Genomic DNA, 17,442 nt, shown 5'->3' on the forward strand with positions numbered 1-17,442 from the left:
CAACGTAAAAGAAGACTCTACAGGTGAACATTACCAGATGGGCAACACTGAAATCAGATTGATTATAATCTTTGCAGCCAAAGATGGAGAAGCTCTATACAGTCAGGAAAAACAAGACTAAGACCTGACTGTGGCTCAGATCACGAACTCCTTATTGCCAAAGCAGACTTAAATGAAGAAAGTAGGTAAAACCACTGGACCATTCAGGTATTACCTAAATCAAATCTCTTATGATTATACAGTTTAAGTGACAAATAGATTCAAGGGATTAGATCTGATAGAGTGCCTGGAGAACTACGGACAGAGGTTCATGACATTGTACAGGAAGTGAAGTCGCTCAGTCATGTCTGACTCTTTGCGACCCCATGGACTATAGCCTACTGGGCTCCTCCGTCCATGGGATTTTCCAGGCAAGAATACTGAAGTAGGTTGCCATTTCCTTCTCCAGGGGAACTTCCCGACCCAGGGCTCGAACCTGGGTCTCCTGCATTGTAGGCAGATGCTTTACCATTGTACAAGAGGAGGGATCAAAACCATCCCCAAGAAAAAGAAATGCAAAAAGGCAAAAGAGTTGTCTGAGGAGGTCTTACAAATAACTGTGAAAAGAAGAGAAGCAAAAGGCAAAAGAGAAAAGGAAAGATACACCCGTCTGAATGAAGAGTTCCAAAGATCAGCAAGGAGAGATAAGAAAGCCTTCCTCAGTGATCAATGCAAAGAAATAGAGGAAAACAATAGAAAGAGAAAGACTAGAGATATCTTCAAGCAGATCATGCAAAGATGGGCACAATAAAGGGCAGAAATGGTATGGACCTAACAGAAGCAGAAGCTATTAAGAAGAAGTGGCAAGAATACACAGAAGAACTATACAAAAAAAAGATCTTCATGACCCAGATAATCACAATGGTGTGATCACTCACCTAGAGCCAGACATCCTGGAATGCAAAGCCAAGTGGGCCTTAGGAAGCATCACTACAAACAAAGCTAGTGGAGGTGATGGAATTCCAGTTGATCTATTTCAGATCCTAAAAGATGATGCTGTGAAAGTGCTGTGCTCATTATGCCAGGAAATACGGGAAACTCAGCAGTGGCCACAGGACTGGAAAAGGTCAGTTTACATTCCAATTCCAAAGAAAGGCAATGTCAAAGAATGCTCAAACTACCGCACAATTGCACTCATCTCTCACACTAGTGAAGTAATGCTCAAGATTCTCCAAGCCAGGCTTCAACAGTACGTGAACAGTGAACTTCCAGATGTTCAAGCTGGATTTAGAAAAGGCAGAGGAACCAGAGATCAAGTTGCCAACATCTTTGGATCATCGATAAAGCAAGAGAGTTCTAGAAAAACATCTATTTATACTTCATTGACTATGCCAAAGCCTTTGACTGTGTGGATCACAAAAAACTCTGGAAAATTCTTCAAGAGATGGGAATTCCAGACCTGCCTCCTGAGAAATCTTTATGCAGGTCAGGAAGCAACAGTTAGAACTGGACATGGAACAATGGACTGGTTCCAAAATCAGGAAATGAGTACGTCAAGGCTGTATATTATCACCATGCTTATTTAACTTATGTACAGAGTACATCATGAGAAATGCTGGACTGGAAGAAGCACAAGCTGGAATCAAGATTGCTGGGAGAAGTACCAATAACCTCACATAAGCAAATGACACCACCCTTATGGCAAAAAGCAAAGAAGAACTAAAGAACCTCTTGATGAAGGTGAAAGAGGAGAGTGAAAAAGTTGGCTTAAAACTCAACATTCAGAAAACTTAGGTCATGGCATCTGGTCCCATCACTTCATGGTAAGTAGATGGGCAAACAATGGAAACTGTGACAGACCTTATTTTGGGGGGCTCCAAAATCACTGCAGATGGTGGCTGCAGCCATGAAATTAAAAGATGCTTGCTCCTTGGGAGAAAAGCTATGACCAACCTAGACAGCATATTAAGAAGCAGAGACATTACTTTGCCAAAAAAGGTCCATCTAGTCAAAGCTGTGGTTTTTCCAGTCGTCATGTATGGATTTGAGGGACTATAAAGAAAGCTGAACACTGAAGTGTTGATGCTTTTGAACTGTGGTGTTGGAGAAGACTCTTGTGAGTCCCTTGGACTGCAAGGAGATCCAACCAGTCAATCCTAAAGGAAATCAGTCCTGAATATTCATTGAAAGGACTGATGCTGAAGCTGAAACTCCAACACTTTGGCCACCTGATGTGAAGAACTGACTCATTTGAAAAGAACCTGATTCTGGGAAAGATTGAAGGCGGGAGGAAAAGGGGATGACAGAGGATGAGATGATTGGATGGCATCACTGACTCAGTGGACATGAGTTTGAGTAAACTCCAGGAGTTGGTGATAGACATGGAGGCCTGGGGTGCTGCAGTCCATGGGGTTGCAAAGAGTCGGATATGACTAACTGAACTGAACTTATAGGATAGGAGGGAAGGTCTTTAACTTCTATACAGCTAAGAACAAACTTCAAAAGCTACAGAATCGTTTATGGTGAACCTTAACCTAAGAATTCTTGGTTCTTATTTCAACTCGTGATTTAAAAAAAAAAAAAAAAAAGCAGTTCTAGGAAGTCTTTTATTAAATTTAAATGGTGTATAATGCAGAGGAAGTTGTTTACAGTAAAATCCCTGGGCAGTTAAATAAAAATTGACTTTTAAAGCAATTTCTTAGCCCCCTACCTGAGATCAGATGTGAAATCTGTTCCTTAGCTTGAATTCAGGGGAAAATGGAAGAGTCACACACACAGTATTCATTGTAAGATTTTGGCCTACTCATAATCATTCTATAGCTTGGATTCAGTCAGTGTGGGTGTTTCAGCTTGGGATTTTGCAAAGGATAGGTAGAATTCCTTTAAGTATTTCAGATATAGAAATTGAGTAAAACCAGTTCAATCAAGTTTTGTACCCAGAGTTGTCAGAAGTACTGTTCCCCTCAGTCCTCTCCTGAAAGTTGGGAGGGGCTTGACTGTCCATTCCTGTAAGACTGCTGCTTCTTTGCCTAACTTTTCTCAAAGCACGTTGTATTTGCCTGTGTTTAAAAGGCTGTTCTCAGTATGCAAATTCTTCATATCTCATATAATTACTATTTTAAGCAATCAGTTTCCAATTTCACGTGATGCTGAGTTATAAGAATATCTTTCACATACATTAAATACTGCTTGTGTCTTCTGTGAATAAACATGATTTCCTGTTCAGTTTTGATGGTTGCTGATATATTTTCATTAGAACTAAGTGATTGTAATAGTTTTACTTAACATTTTTGTGTAAAAATCTATAACTTTTATAGATTAAAAAACTATTCAGAATATGATGCTCCATGGTGCAATATGCCAACTTAAAAAAAATGAGTTGGCATCAAAGATGCAAATTTTTATAGCAATTTTCAAGATCATATTCACCATATAAAGGTGCTGTTGTATTTTACTTTCAAAAAGGTGACAGACTAGCATTTTTAGAATAAGAATTGCTCAGAAACTGATATCTGAAGAAGAAGATATATGGTATCAGTGGACTTTATTGTAACTGGATGTTAGGAAGAAACTTAGAGATAGTGTGGGACCAAAACTTGACATTTTCAGGTTACATTTAGGAAAGTAAATTCTAACAAATATGAAAAATGTCTTTTAAAATCTTTGCTTTTGAAGCAAAGACATATATTCTTTAATACAGTCTCTACTAATAATAGAAAGGAAGCAAATGATACTTGGTGTAAGATTTTACCTGAACATTTATATTTGAATTAAATGTTTTATTATTTAATTTTAATAAGTAAACTTTGAAACTGTATCCTCTATTAATACCTGTTTCATTTTAATCACATCTCCTAGTTATTAATATTTTGTTTTTTAGCATACCTTTATTGAGTATCTATTATACATGGTTAATGCTGGGATTTCTTTGGCCACCTCATGCGAAGAGTTGACTCATTGGAAAAGACTCTGATGCTGGGAGGGATTGGGGGCAGGAGGAGAAGGGGATGACAGGATGAGATGGCTGGATGGCATCACTGACTCCATGGGCGTGAGTCTGAGTGAACTTCGGGAGTTGGTGATGGACAGGGAGGCCTGGTGTGCTGCGATTCATGGGGTCGCAAAGAGTCGGACACGACTGAGCAACTGAACTGAACTGAACTGAAGGCTCGTTTTTCAGGGGTCCAAAAATAAGCATGATTCCTGTCCTCAGAAGAGACAGAAAGGGACTTCCTACCTGTCCAGTGGTTAAGACTCCTTCTTTCAGTGCAGGAAGTGAGGATTCAGTACTTGGCTGGGAAGCTAAGATCCCACATGTCTCTGAGCCAGAAAACCAAAACATAAAACAGAAGCAATATTGTAACAAATTCAGTAAAGACATAAAAATGTTTTTTAAAAAAGAGAGTGGAAAATATATGAACATTCATTTGAGCTAATTAAGTAATTAGAGTAGTAAATTTCTCAATTTTTAAAAATTATCAGGACTCCTTTTGACTCTTAAAGAATTGTTGAGGATCCCAAAGAACTTTTGTTTATATAGCTAATACTAGTATTTACCACATTGAAAATTAAAAATTAAAACTGAGTAAACTTAAAATACATACAATAATAATAGCTTTCTTTAGCTATCAGAATGATGATCTTATCTCATGTTGTGTGGCCTGTGGAAAACTCTACTGTCTGTACATTTGAAAGAAAATGAGAATGAAAAGGGCAAATAATGTCTTAGAAATATTGAGAAAATGTTCTGACTTTATGAAGCCTCTAAAATCAGGGTCTTGAGGACCCCCCAAATGCCAAACAGATAAAGACAGGAAGAGCAATTTATGTCAACTCGTGCTGAAAACCATTAACTAACAGATTAACCTTAGTCTTCATTATTTAATATTGAGTGTAGATTTTAATAAAAAAGCAAATAAAAAATAGCAATACTTTTTCCAGTAAGCTTGGTTCAAGAAATGAAGGCACTCCTCTGCCACCTGGTGGCAATGTATCCTAGTTAGGGATTTGAGAGGTTTTTGAACGGTGTACAATTACAATATATCTTAATTGGGTGGGATTTTGAGGTTTTGAATGTGGACTCTACCTTTCAAACACCAAGATGCTATACTTGGAACCTCTGAAACATGTTAACTTATACACTAAACATTTCCCCAATGAAATAAAAGCAACTAAGTTAAAATCCATCTATATTTTTAAAAACCAGTAACTGTACATTGAATGCTCAGTATTTCAGTTGGATAGAAAAATGAGCTTTCTTTGTTTTTCTCTAATGCATGTTCTTATTACCTAGGGGAAAGAAGAGACAGTAAGAGAGGTGTACAACCCCTGCCACATTCAGTTATGCACCCGCCCCCCCTTTTTAGTTTAGAACATTATTTTTCAGCAGGAAGATAAGAATAGATTTTATTCTTTTACTGAGGTAGTTTTGAGCTTTTGTGAATCAATAACCTAATAACTCAAGATATTTCATAAGCTTTTAGCCTCCCTCCCAATGTTTAGAATGGGAAAACTTTCCAAGATACCTAAGCATGAATGGTCTTATAGCAATACATTTTCTGATACTTTATTTTCATATGAAGTTTTCCCTCAAAATTGATCTGTCAGAAAACACTCCTTCTTCATAAGAGCCTAAGTCTTACTTTATAGAGAATATGAAATTTCCTCATTCATCTTATTTCTTACCTGAGTGTATTACCTGAAGAGTAAACCTCTCTGTGTATCTAACAAAGGGGAAGCCTCTGGCAGTGATTAATCACAGCACTATGAACCTACCGGGCTTTGAGTCTTGCCTAAATTTGCACCTATTTCTCTTAAGTATAAAGCCTAATGATAGTAACTTCTATTTCTGCCACTTAAAAATGAGGTGAATTCACATATGTGGTATAGAGGGTAAGAAACTAACATCAATTTTTATTTACTCAACTTTACTTTTTTCATTTCCAAAGAATTCATGGCTTCCATGAAAGAGTCCACTGAGGAAAGAACTTTACTAACAGATACTAAATGCTTAAAAATGATCTTTTCTACATACTTAAATAATGTATGTTTAAAGCAAGTAAACAACTTACTTGCTTTCATATTTGAAAGCAAGTAAGAACAGCCAAAATATGGAGAAGGAAGCTTTTTAAGCAATGCAATTGGATGTTTTCTGGAAATAGCAAATTTACAAAACATATTGGAAAAATTTCAAATAAAACTTTAATGTAGTTTCTTTTAGACTTAATATATATATACCATCAACTAAAGTAATTAAAATCTATTTTTTCTAAGTCATGTCATATAAAGTGAAAGTGAAAGTCATTCAGTCCTGTCTGACTCTTTGTGATCCCATGGAATACACAGCCCATGGAATTCTCCAGGCCAGAATACTGGAGTGGGTAGCCGTTTCCTTCTCTAGGGATCTTCCCAACCCAGGGATCAAACCCAGGTCTCCCACATTGCAGGTGGATTCTTTACCAGCTGAGCTACCAGGGAAGCCCACGTCATGTAAATTTATTCTAATTACCATTACTCCTCACCTTGTTTGAATAAAAAATTAAACACTTTCTATGTCCTATGACAGAAGATAACATTATAGACTAGCTGTTGGATCAGTTACCACCTGAAAGAAGCCAACACTATGACACAGCAGAGAGGGGACAGGGAAGAAATTACTCTGACCTAAATCCCCTCCCTCAGACCTGAAGATGTGCCTCTCGTTGGCTGAACACACCTGGATGTAAAAGGATCTTATGGATCAAGCTCCCAGAGTATAAAATAAAGGGGAAAATGGTTAAGTGAGGATGCAGAAGAAGATTTGGGAAATACCTAGAAATGAAGAAAACGAATGACTCTAATGAACAACTAAACAACAACAAAAAATGATTGTATATCTTAGCTGGGTCCTTTAAAAAATGAATCTGAAGGCAAAGAGTGAAGACTTCTTTTTGGCAGCTGATCATCCATGGTGTTTCTATACAACTGTGAAAGCTTTTGTCCAGGATTATGTTCTGAAGGATGTTTATGTAGCAGACAACCTTGAAAGATAGGAATAATGTCATGATAATAAAGATAATTTTTAACTTATATGTATTTAACTTATATGCAGAGTACATCATGAGAAATGCTGGACTGGATGAAGCACAAACTGGAATCAATATTGCCAGGAGAAATACCAATAACCTCAGATTTGCAAATGACACCACACTTATGGCAGAAAGCAAAGAAGAACTAAAGAGCCTCTTGATGAAAGTGAAAGAAAAGAGTGAAAAAGCTGGCTTAAAACTCAACAGTCAGAAAACTAAGATCATGGCATCCGGTCCCATCACTTCATGACAAATATATGGGGAAACAGTGGAAACAGTGAGAGACTTTATTTTTGGGGGCTCCAAAATCACTGCAGATGGTGTCTGCAGACATGAAATTAAAAGATGCTTGCTCCTTGGGAGAAAAGCTATGACCAACCTAGACAGCATATTAAAAAGCAGAGACATTACTTTGCCAGCAAAGGTCCCTCTAGTCAAAGCTGTGGTTTTTCCAGTAGTCATGTACGGATGTCAGAGTTGGACTATGAGGAAAGCTGAGCACTGAATAATTGATGTTTTTGAGCTGTTGTGTTGGAGAAGACTCTTGAGAGTCCCTTGGACTGCAGGGAGATCCAACCAGTCCTTCCTAAAGGAAATCAGTCCTGAGTATTCATTGGAAGGACTGATGCTGAAAGCTGAAGTTTCCAATACTTTGGCCACCTGATGCAAAGAACCGACTCATTTGAAAAGACCCTGATGCTGGGAAAGATAGAAGGCCAGAGGAGAAGGGGACGACAGAGTATGATGGTTGGATGGCATCACCTACTCCATGGACTTGAGTTTGAGTAAGCTCTGGGAGTTTGTGATGGACAGGGAATCCTGGCTTGCTGCAGTCCTTGGGGTCCCAAAGAGTCAGACACGACTGAGCGACTGAACTGAACTGAGTAAAGATAATATTCCCATGTGGGGAAAATGTGGGGCAAAGTTCCTGGCAACCCCTTTAAAATACTGGGGTTTTCCAAGCTTGCTTTTTCTCAGCTGTGCCACGAATATACTGTGTGCGAAGTGCCTGCATGTGACTTGGTTGGCAATGGGAGCATATAACCATAGAGCTCACGTTGCCTGCTGTGATAATAAAGTCCTTTGTGTCCCACCAAGGACCTCATGTCTTCCCTCAGCATCTGTGTAACTGTGGCAGGTTCGCTTCTTAGCTCACAAGCAAGGTGAGACCCTTCGCAGTTCTTAGCAGGGCTAACACTGTATTTGGGAAGTAGAAGCCTAAGACAGTGAAGGTAAGGGAAAAGGAGAAGTGAGGCAAAGACATGTGTGTTGCTTTACTCTTTACTATAAAGAACCACAAAGGAGACATTATTAGTCACTTTTCACTCAGTGTTTTAGACTTTTCTAGAAAGATTGAAAGAAGGAACTTCAACTCAAAGTAGACCATAAGAAAAAGTGAAAGGAGGGGGACATTTTCTCCTTGACCTCTTCCCATATCCTCTTCCCCTTGGTCAAGGTTTACCTCGATAATGATCTCACTTCTTGGTTGCATCTCAGTGGCTGCTCAGAAAATCAGGTTCCATGCTTTGAAGTGTAGTATTTCCTCCAAATACGAAATGTGGAGGACTGACTATTTATGTAAATAAAGTGTTGACCAAGGCATGAAAAGGAGGAAGTAGACAAGAGAATTTGAGAAGGTACATAAGATTTATATTTTAGTATAATGGGTAAAAGTATATTTGCATATCAAACAGTTCCTAACTTTGCTTTCCATAAAACTGAATGGGAACCTAATTGAATTTTTAGCTTAGTGCTTAAAAAAGAGAGAACCCTTAAGTAATAGATTATGTGCTTTTTTTTTTTTTGATCATGAAGTTAGAAGTAGTTCAAAGAATTATGAGCTAGTATTGTAACAGAACTCCTTCCATTTTTATCTACTTGTGCTGGTTTTTTAAAAATAATTTTATTTATTTACTTTCAGTTGTGCTGAGTCTTCCTTGCTCTGCATAGGCTTTCTCTAGTTGCTGTGAGCAGGTGCTACTTTTTGTTTCCATACACAGGCTTCTCACTGTGGTGGCTTCTTTTGTTGCAGAGCACAGACTATAGGCGTATGGGCTTCAGTATTTGCAACACGTGGATTCAGTAGTTGTGGCCCACAGGCTTTGTAGTTCCCGACCTAGGGGTTGAACCAGCATCTTCTGTGGCCCCTGCATTGGCAGGCAGATTTTTTTTTTTTTTTAACCACTGAGCCACCTGGGAAGCTGAAGCTAAGGTACTTCTTATATGTCCACCTCTTGTTGACTAAAAGGCATTTGTAAGAGAATGGAGAAGAGGAGTGACAAATGGGTTAAAATCACAAACTTGAGAATAATGTGATTATTTTCTTAAAAACTTATTTAGGTAAGGACACTTAACATGAGATCATAACAACATTCTAAGGCTCAGTACAGCACTGTTGACTGCAGGCACTGTGTCGTGCAGCAGTTCCCCAGAGCTTACTCACATTGCACAGCTGAAACTTTAGATCCCTTGAACAACTCCGTTCCTGCCTCCTCCCAGTCCCCGACAGCTGCCATTCTACTCTCTGCTTCAATTACTTTAATTATTTTGGATCTCTTTTGTAAATGGAACCATGAATTGTCCTTCTCTGTCTAGCTTGTATTATAGTAATAATAATTTATAACTAATATTAGTGTAATATTCTCCAGGCTTATCCATATTGTTGCATATGGCAGAATTTCCTCCTTTTTTAAGGATGAATAATATTTCTTTATCCATTTATCTGTTGATAGACATTTAAATTGGGCTTTCCTTGTGGCTCAGCAGTAGGGAATCCACCTGCAATGCAGAAGACACGAGTTCGATCCCTGGGCCAGGAAGATCCCCTGGAGGAGAGCACAGCAACCCACTCCAGTATTCTTGCCTGGAGAATCCCATGGACAGAGAATCCTGACAGGCTATAGTCCATAAGGTTGCAAAGAGTTCGACATGACTGAAGCAACTGAGCAAATGCACCCCCCACATAGATGTTTAGGTTACTTCCACATCCTGGCTATTATGGATAATGCTGCCAAGAACGTGGGAATGTAAATATCTCTTTAGGATCCTAATTTCAGTTCTTTTGAGTACATACCTAGAAGTGAGATTGATGGATCATATAATAGTTCTATTTCTAATTTTTTTAGCAGCCTCTACACCATTTTTTTGGGGAGGGGTGTTAGTTCTAAAAGGTCTTGTAGGTCTTCATAGAATCATTCAACTTCAGCTTCTTCAGCATTACTGGTTGGGGCATAGACTTGGATTACTGTGATATTGAATGGTTTGCCTTGGAAACGAACAGAGATCATTCTGTCATTTTTGAGATTGCGTCCAAGTACCGCATTTTGGACTCTTTTGTTGACCATGATGGCTACTCCATTTCTTCTGAGGGATTCCTGCACGCAGTAGTAGATATAATGGTCATCTGAGTTAAATTCACCCATTCTGGTCCATTTTAGTTCGCTGATTCCTAGAATGTCGACATTCACTCTTGCCATCTCTTGTTTGACCACTTCCAATTTGCCTTGATTCATGGACCTGACATTCCAGGTTCCTATGCAACATTGCTCTTTACAGCATTGGACCTTGCTTCTATCACCAGTCACATCCACAACTGGGTATTGTTTTTGCTTTGGCTCCATCCCTTCATTCTTTCTGGAGTTATGTCTCCACTGATCTCCAGTAGCATATTGGGCACCTACTGACCTGGGGAGTTCCTCTTTCAGTATCCTTTCATTTTGCCTTCTCATAACCTCAGATATGCAGATGACACCACCCTTATGGCAGAAAGTGAAGAGGAACTAAAAAGCCTCTTGATGAAGGTGAAAGAGGAGAGTGAAAAAGTTGGCTTAAAGCTCAACATTCAGAAAACGAAGATCATGGCCTCTGGTCCCATCACTTCATGGGAAATAGATGGGGAAACAGTGGGAACAGTGTCAGACTTTATTTTTGGGGGCTCCAAAATCACTGCAGATGGTGACTGCAGCCATGAAATTAAAAGATGTTTACTCCTTGGAAGAAAAGTTATGACCAACCTAGATAGCATATTGAAAAGCAAAGACATTACTTTGCCAACAAAGGTCCATCTAGTCAAGGCTATGGTTTATCCAGTGGTCATGTATGGATGTGAGAGTTGGACTGTGAAGAAAGCTGAGCGCAGAAGAACTGATGCTTTTGAACTGTGGCGTTGGAGAAGACTCTTGTGAGTCCTTTGGACTGCAAGGAGATCCAACCAGTCGGTTCTGAAGGAGATCAGCCCTGGGATTTCTTTGGAAGGAATGATGCTAAAGCTGAAACTCCAGTACTTTGGCCACCTCATGCAAAGAGTTGACTCATTGGAAAAGACTCTGATGCTGGGAGGGATTAGGGGGAGGAGGAGAAGGGGACGACAGAGGATGAGATGGCTGGATGGCATCACTGACTCGATGGACGTGAGTCTGAGTGAACTCCGGGAGTTGGTGATGGACAGGGAGGCCTGGCGTGCTGCGATTCATGGGGTTGCAAAGAGTCGGACACGACTGAGCGACTGAACTGAACTGAACTGATACTATTTTACCTTCCCTGATAGCTCAGTTGGTAAAGAATCTGCATGAAATACAGGAGACCTGGGTTCAATCTCCTGAAGAAGATCATTACCTGCTGAGAAGATCCCCTGGAGAAGGGAAAGGTTACCCACTGCAGTATTCTGGCCTGGAGAATTCCATGGACTCTGTAGTCCATGGGGTCACAAAGAGTCAGACAGGACTGAGCGACTTTCACTTTCATACCAATTTACCTAGTGCCTGTACCACTTTACATTTCCACGAAGTGTACAAGGGTGCCTACGTTTCCGCATGCTCTCTGGCACTTGGTATTTTTTTTTGTATTTTTGACAGTAGTCATCCTAACAGGTATGAAGTGGTAACTCATTGTGGTTTTGGTTGTGTTTCCCTAATGATTAGTGATGTTGAGCATGTTTTCACACATCTGTTCATAATTTATCTGTTTTGTTTTGAAAGTTGTTCAAGTCCTTGGCTCATTCTTTATTCAGGTTACACTCACATATAAAAGCAAGGGAAAGGAGAGAATCCAGTGAAGTACAGAGAGGCATTTCCCCCAACGGGGAAAGTATTTTAATTTGAAATCCAGCAAGGAGACAGTATCGGAGTCGAGGAGTTGACTTAAAATTGTTTTTTTCCGGTATTTCACATGTGTTTACCCCTTACAGGTAGTAGATAAAATATTCTTCATTTTCCTGATTCTAAATTAGAAGGTAATATTCATTTAAGATACACTTAACTGGTTGCTTTCTGGAAGGTCTTTGATGTTTTGGGTTTTTGTTTAAGTCTTTACATCTCTATTGAGAATCTACCAAGGAAGAATGTTATTTCCTCCCTTGCTTCTGAATCTGTATTTCATAACTGGATGTCTATAAATAGTACTAGGCAGTACAGCAATTATGCCATTACTAAAGATCATTGTTATTATAAACATATTTCATTTAGATGCAAATTTTTACTGCTGTGTCACAGACATTTGAGAAATACACACTGATCCACACTAGAAATGGCATTACCAACTGGAAGAGTTTGAGCAAATTCCAAGAGTTGGTGATGGACAGAGAAGCCTGGCATGCTGCAGTGCATGGGGTCGAAAAGAATCAGAAATGACTGAGCAACTGAGGTGAACTGAACACTAGAAGTTAGCATGGATTTACCACATATTGATACCAGAGGTTTACAATTTGTCCAAAAATATTTCTTTGTCATTTGCTGCCAAGAGGACAATAATTGCAATCTCTGTTTCAAGAAAGACTGTGTAATCCTTACTGCCTAGATGTGTTTATTTTTGGATGTAACAGAGCACTGGCCACAGCAAGTTAAAGTCCTGCTTCTTCTATTTCTTAACTATTATACTTGGGCAAGTTGATTCCGTTTATTTCAGCAAATTCTTTACTGAATTCCTACTGTTACCAAACACCAGAGAAATAAAGCTCAATGAAATATGGCCCCAGAGAAATACAGATGTACACAGAATATTTTGAAATAATGTGAGAGAAGTATTAATATATACTTCTGTATATATTAATATACTCACAGGATACTGTGAGTTTGAAAGAAATTCTCCTTATTGGGCTTGAGGAATAAAGGGTGGGCATGTTTTCTGAAGGAGGAGATGTCTAGGATGTTTCTTAAGGGAGGAACATGTGTGGCCAGGTTTGGGTGGAGAGAAGGTAATGACTGGTCAGAAGATGGTTCCTGCCCTAGAGAGCATAAAGGTAGTGATGAGTGAACAACAGGGTGAGTGGGGGGAACCCTATATTATCCTGTATTAATAGTAAAATATGAGGTGTTAGGTTTCTGGGAGCTTGAGCAGGGCTAGCTCTGGAGAGCTTCATAGGCTGCTGTATTTGAAGAGACTTGAAGTATGCAGAGAACAGCATTCATAGTCAAATCGACACTTCTGTAACTCTGGTGGCAGTGTGGAGGGTGTATTTAAAGGAAGCAAATCCAGAGGCATTTTTAATGCTTCAGTCAGGCATGACTGGAACTTGGGCCGTGATAGAGTTAGGGAGAGGGAAGGCACAATTAGCAAAGAGTAAGGAGGCATCTATTTATGACAGTGCTTTTGTTGAACCAAAAAAGTACAGCTTGAAGGATGACAAAGACCTGAATATGAACCCCAGCTACATCACTTCAGGGGCTGAGCTGTTTACAAGTTACAGTATTTTGTATTTCTGAACGTGAGGGACACTTCTTCATGTTATCATGGGGATTAGACTTGACCTGAAATACCTGAAACAGTGCTTGAATAGCATGTCAGTAAATGGTTACTAGTGTTACTATTAAAATCTCCAAGACTTAGTCTCCTCTCCTGAATTATAGATTTGTTGTGATATTAGAGCAAGATAATACGTGTTAAAGGTGCCTAATCTTTTGGATAAAGAATTTTTTCAGAAAAAATTTTATGCTACTTTCCCCCAATTGAAAGAAAAATAGCTTTGAATCTCATTTTAAAATACTATTTTTGTAGCCAGTGCAATTTACTGTTTATTGAAGAAAAGCAAACCAGTGAGGCCTTTGACCATGGAAATGCTACTAAGGAGCAACCCTGAGAATTAGCTATATCACTGCATCATCGTGATTAAGAACACCAGAGCAGCGATCAGACTGACGGCTGATTGTGTGTCTTTAAGCAAATTAGCTTACCTCTCTGTGCCTCAGTTTCTTGATTTCTAAATGTCTATGCACCCTAAAATATGTACGAAGGTTAAGTGAGATAATCACTCATGTAAACTGCTCAGCTGTGTGCTGGGTACATGCTAAAAACCTCCCAAATAATGACTATTATTTTTTGGAGGACAGTGTTCAAAAGAATGACTTTACATGCACTAACTCTTTTAGTTATAAAGAAAAAAAGACATCCATAGGGTGGATATTACTATCAGGGCCCACTGGCAGACAGGGGAATGCAGACTGGGAGGTGAGTTATGCTGCTGCAGGTCACACAGCAGGGAAGCCGTAGAGCTGAGGCTAGAATTAGGTCGTCCTCTTCAGTGTTGCATTTCCCGACTCTGTTGTGTCTCCTACTAGGGCTTAGTTGGTGACCCTCTCTTGCCACTGCAAGCCAAACTAGGTCTTCAAGGTTGAAGGATAACCTCTGCTTTATCAAAATGCAACAAGAGCTCTATAAGGGTTGTGGTTTTCTGGAAGGGCTGACCATTGCTTCACTCTGCACTGACTCTGGAGGCCCAGTCTACAGAGGGTCTCAGCTGCTGTTTGGCTCCTCCTCCTCTGAGCGAGTGATACTCTTAGCCAGTCCCCTGCTTCCCACTTGCACCAGGACCTGCTAAGTTTGAGTGCACATTCCCAGAGTCAAAGAATTTTAGTGATCCTTCTCTCAGGATCCCTAGGTCTCTCCTTCCTTCCACCCGAATAGCCTCATTCTTGTATCAGTTTTGTATGAACTGATAGGCTAGACTTAATTGGCACTTGAGTAATGGCATGGGTTTCTTATTGGTGGTCACTGTGAAAACATTTTCAAGCCAAGATAGTGATATATTTGTTATAAACTATAATAGCTGGGAATTCCCTGTTGTCCAGTGGTTCGGATCCTGTGAATTCCCTTTTGAGGGCATGGTTTTGATCCCTGACTGGGGGACTGAGATCCCACAAGCCACTCAATGTGGCCAAAACAAACAAGCAAAACATATGTAATAACAATAAGCAGCAGCCTGGTGGGCCCAGGTGGCACTCGTGGTAAAGAACTCGCCTGCCAATGCAGGAGACATCGGAAACACAGATTCGATCCATGGGTCAGGAAGATCCCCTGGAGAAGGAAATGGCAGCCCACCCCAGTATTCTTGCTTGGAGAATCTCATGGACAGAGGATCCTGGCGGGCTACAGTCCATAGGGTTGCAAAGAGTCAGACAGGACTAAAGCTACTTAGCACACACCACACACAAGCAAGCAGTCTGGGAGGTAACACCTGGAAGAATCTCATCTGTGAGTGGATATGCTCACTTAAGGGCAGACTCTACTTTAAAAGATGTCAAGTTTTCTCTTTTACAGATAAGGACAGGTAGAGAAAAACGTGGAATTTGACTTGCTTTTCAGGTAATATATACATACCACCTCATATTCAAAAATAATGACTTAGGAGAGTTGTTGAGGACTTCATTAGAAGTAGTAACAGTTTCCCGATCTCGTCTTCTCCAGTGCATTTGAGCTCCTCCCTTATGTTCCATGACTTTTTTTAACAGGCCTGTAGTTCAAAGTTCCTTAGTCTTGGTGGACTCTTTTCTTTAGGTGTGCTGACATCAAGATTTGCACGGTTGTCATTGTAGTTTTATCTCCTTTCCCCTGCTCGTTTTTATGAAGATATTTTGGTGAGACAAGTGTTTCCAATTGGAACAAACAAACAAACAGTTAAACTGGCCCTGTAAGAGAATTGTTCCATATATCCATATCTACCTTCACTTGGGGGGCTTCCAGGTGGTGCTAGTGGTAAAGAACCCACCTGCCAGTGCAGGAGACATAAGAGACGTGGGTTCGATCCCTGGGTTGGGAAGATCCTCTGGAGGAAGAAATAGCAACCCACTCCAGTATTCTTGCCTGGATAATCCCATGGACAGAGGAGCCTAGTGGGCTACAGTCCATGGAGTTGCAAAGAGTCGGACACAACAGAAGCAACTCAGCACCTTCACTTTTGGTGCAAGAGAGGTTGCTTATAGAGTTCAGATGCCTCAGTGACGTTCATTATAGAAGTCACTCATCAGTTAGAATAGAAAGGGAAGTAGCTTTGAACTCCTTTAAATCCAGTTCAGAACTGTACCAACTCATGAATAAAAATGTTTCATCCAGAAACCATCATGTCCATATGTGTTTTTCTAAAGGCTTTTGCATGGTGATTTTGGTTGTTATCGCAAAGTCAGTTGCTGTATTTTATCAAGGAACTGCCACAGGCTCCTGTCTTAAGTATAGCATTTTGGGTTACTCTGTTACCAATAAGCAAGAATTAAAAACAAAACACAACAACAAACTAGCCATCAGTCAAAAGTTTGTCATTAGTTTGCTCTTTGAAGGGGCAGCGAATGAGTTGCAGATGGACCTCTATTTACAGTTCCCCAGTGTATCCTGAGGGCTTGGCGGATGTTTTCTGCAGTGTTACCACCGTGCAGTATTGAAAACTTACGCTTAAAAGGAGCCCTTGCTTAAGAGAGAATAGGCAAAAAGGGAATTATTCCTTAGTGGGCGGTCCGCAGAGTTGTAGGATTGTAGGTGGTCTGTTACACTTTTCTCTGGGCCAAGGTCATCGCTCATTGTTGTGAAGGGAGGACGCAGAAGAAGAAAAAGCTCTGTGCATGTATGTCTAGGAGTGTTGGTGGGCGGCCAGACTGGCTTGCTTTCTTTTTCTCCTTTTCCTCTCCAGAGCCCTGTCCTGCTAGTGATACTCGGAAAATGAGTCTTCAGATGAGGTCCACCATCTTCCCATTTCATAGGGCTTGGTCCCCATGTCACTTCCTTAGAGACAGTTTTCCTGACCATTCTCTCCAAGCAGGCTCCCCTAACTGCTCTTGTGTTTTTTTTTTTTTTTTTTTCCCTTAAATATTTGCGTATTTGGCTGCACGGGTATTAGTTGCATCACACGGGATCTTTGATCTTTGCTGTCACGTGCGGGATCTTTCATTTGTGGCATGTGAACTCTTACTTGCAGCATATGGAATCTACTCTAGTTTCCTGAGTAGGGATCGAACTTGGGCCATCTGCACTGGGAGCGTGGAATTTTAGCCACTGGAGCACCAGAGAAATCCCTCCTTAATTGCTCTTTACTGTCACACTCAGTCATTTTCTTCGTATTGTCTACCACAAGTTTTGTGTATGTGTTCTAAAAAAAAAAAAAGATCTGTCACCTATTTTGGGCTATAACCTCCAGAGT

General features: G+C 40.1%; 1 long non-coding RNA gene across 3 annotated transcripts in view; it reads left to right on the forward strand.

Annotated features, from left to right (window-relative positions):
• Window positions 1–17,442, forward strand: part of LOC129640864 (uncharacterized) — a 118,047-nt gene that overhangs the window by 80,393 nt on the left and 20,212 nt on the right. The window contains exon 3 of one of the 3 annotated variants that reach the window (XR_008709002.1): window positions 7,070–7,123. The exons of the other annotated variants lie outside the window; for them this stretch is intronic. This is a non-coding gene — a long non-coding RNA (uncharacterized LOC129640864). Of the gene's footprint in view, window positions 1–7,069; window positions 7,124–17,442 lie in introns of those variants that run through there. 3 annotated transcript variants of the gene reach the window in all.

This window comes from Bubalus kerabau, unplaced genomic scaffold, assembly GCF_029407905.1.
Source record: "Bubalus kerabau isolate K-KA32 ecotype Philippines breed swamp buffalo unplaced genomic scaffold, PCC_UOA_SB_1v2 scaffold_50, whole genome shotgun sequence".
Taxonomy (NCBI): Eukaryota; Metazoa; Chordata; class Mammalia; order Artiodactyla; family Bovidae; genus Bubalus; species Bubalus kerabau.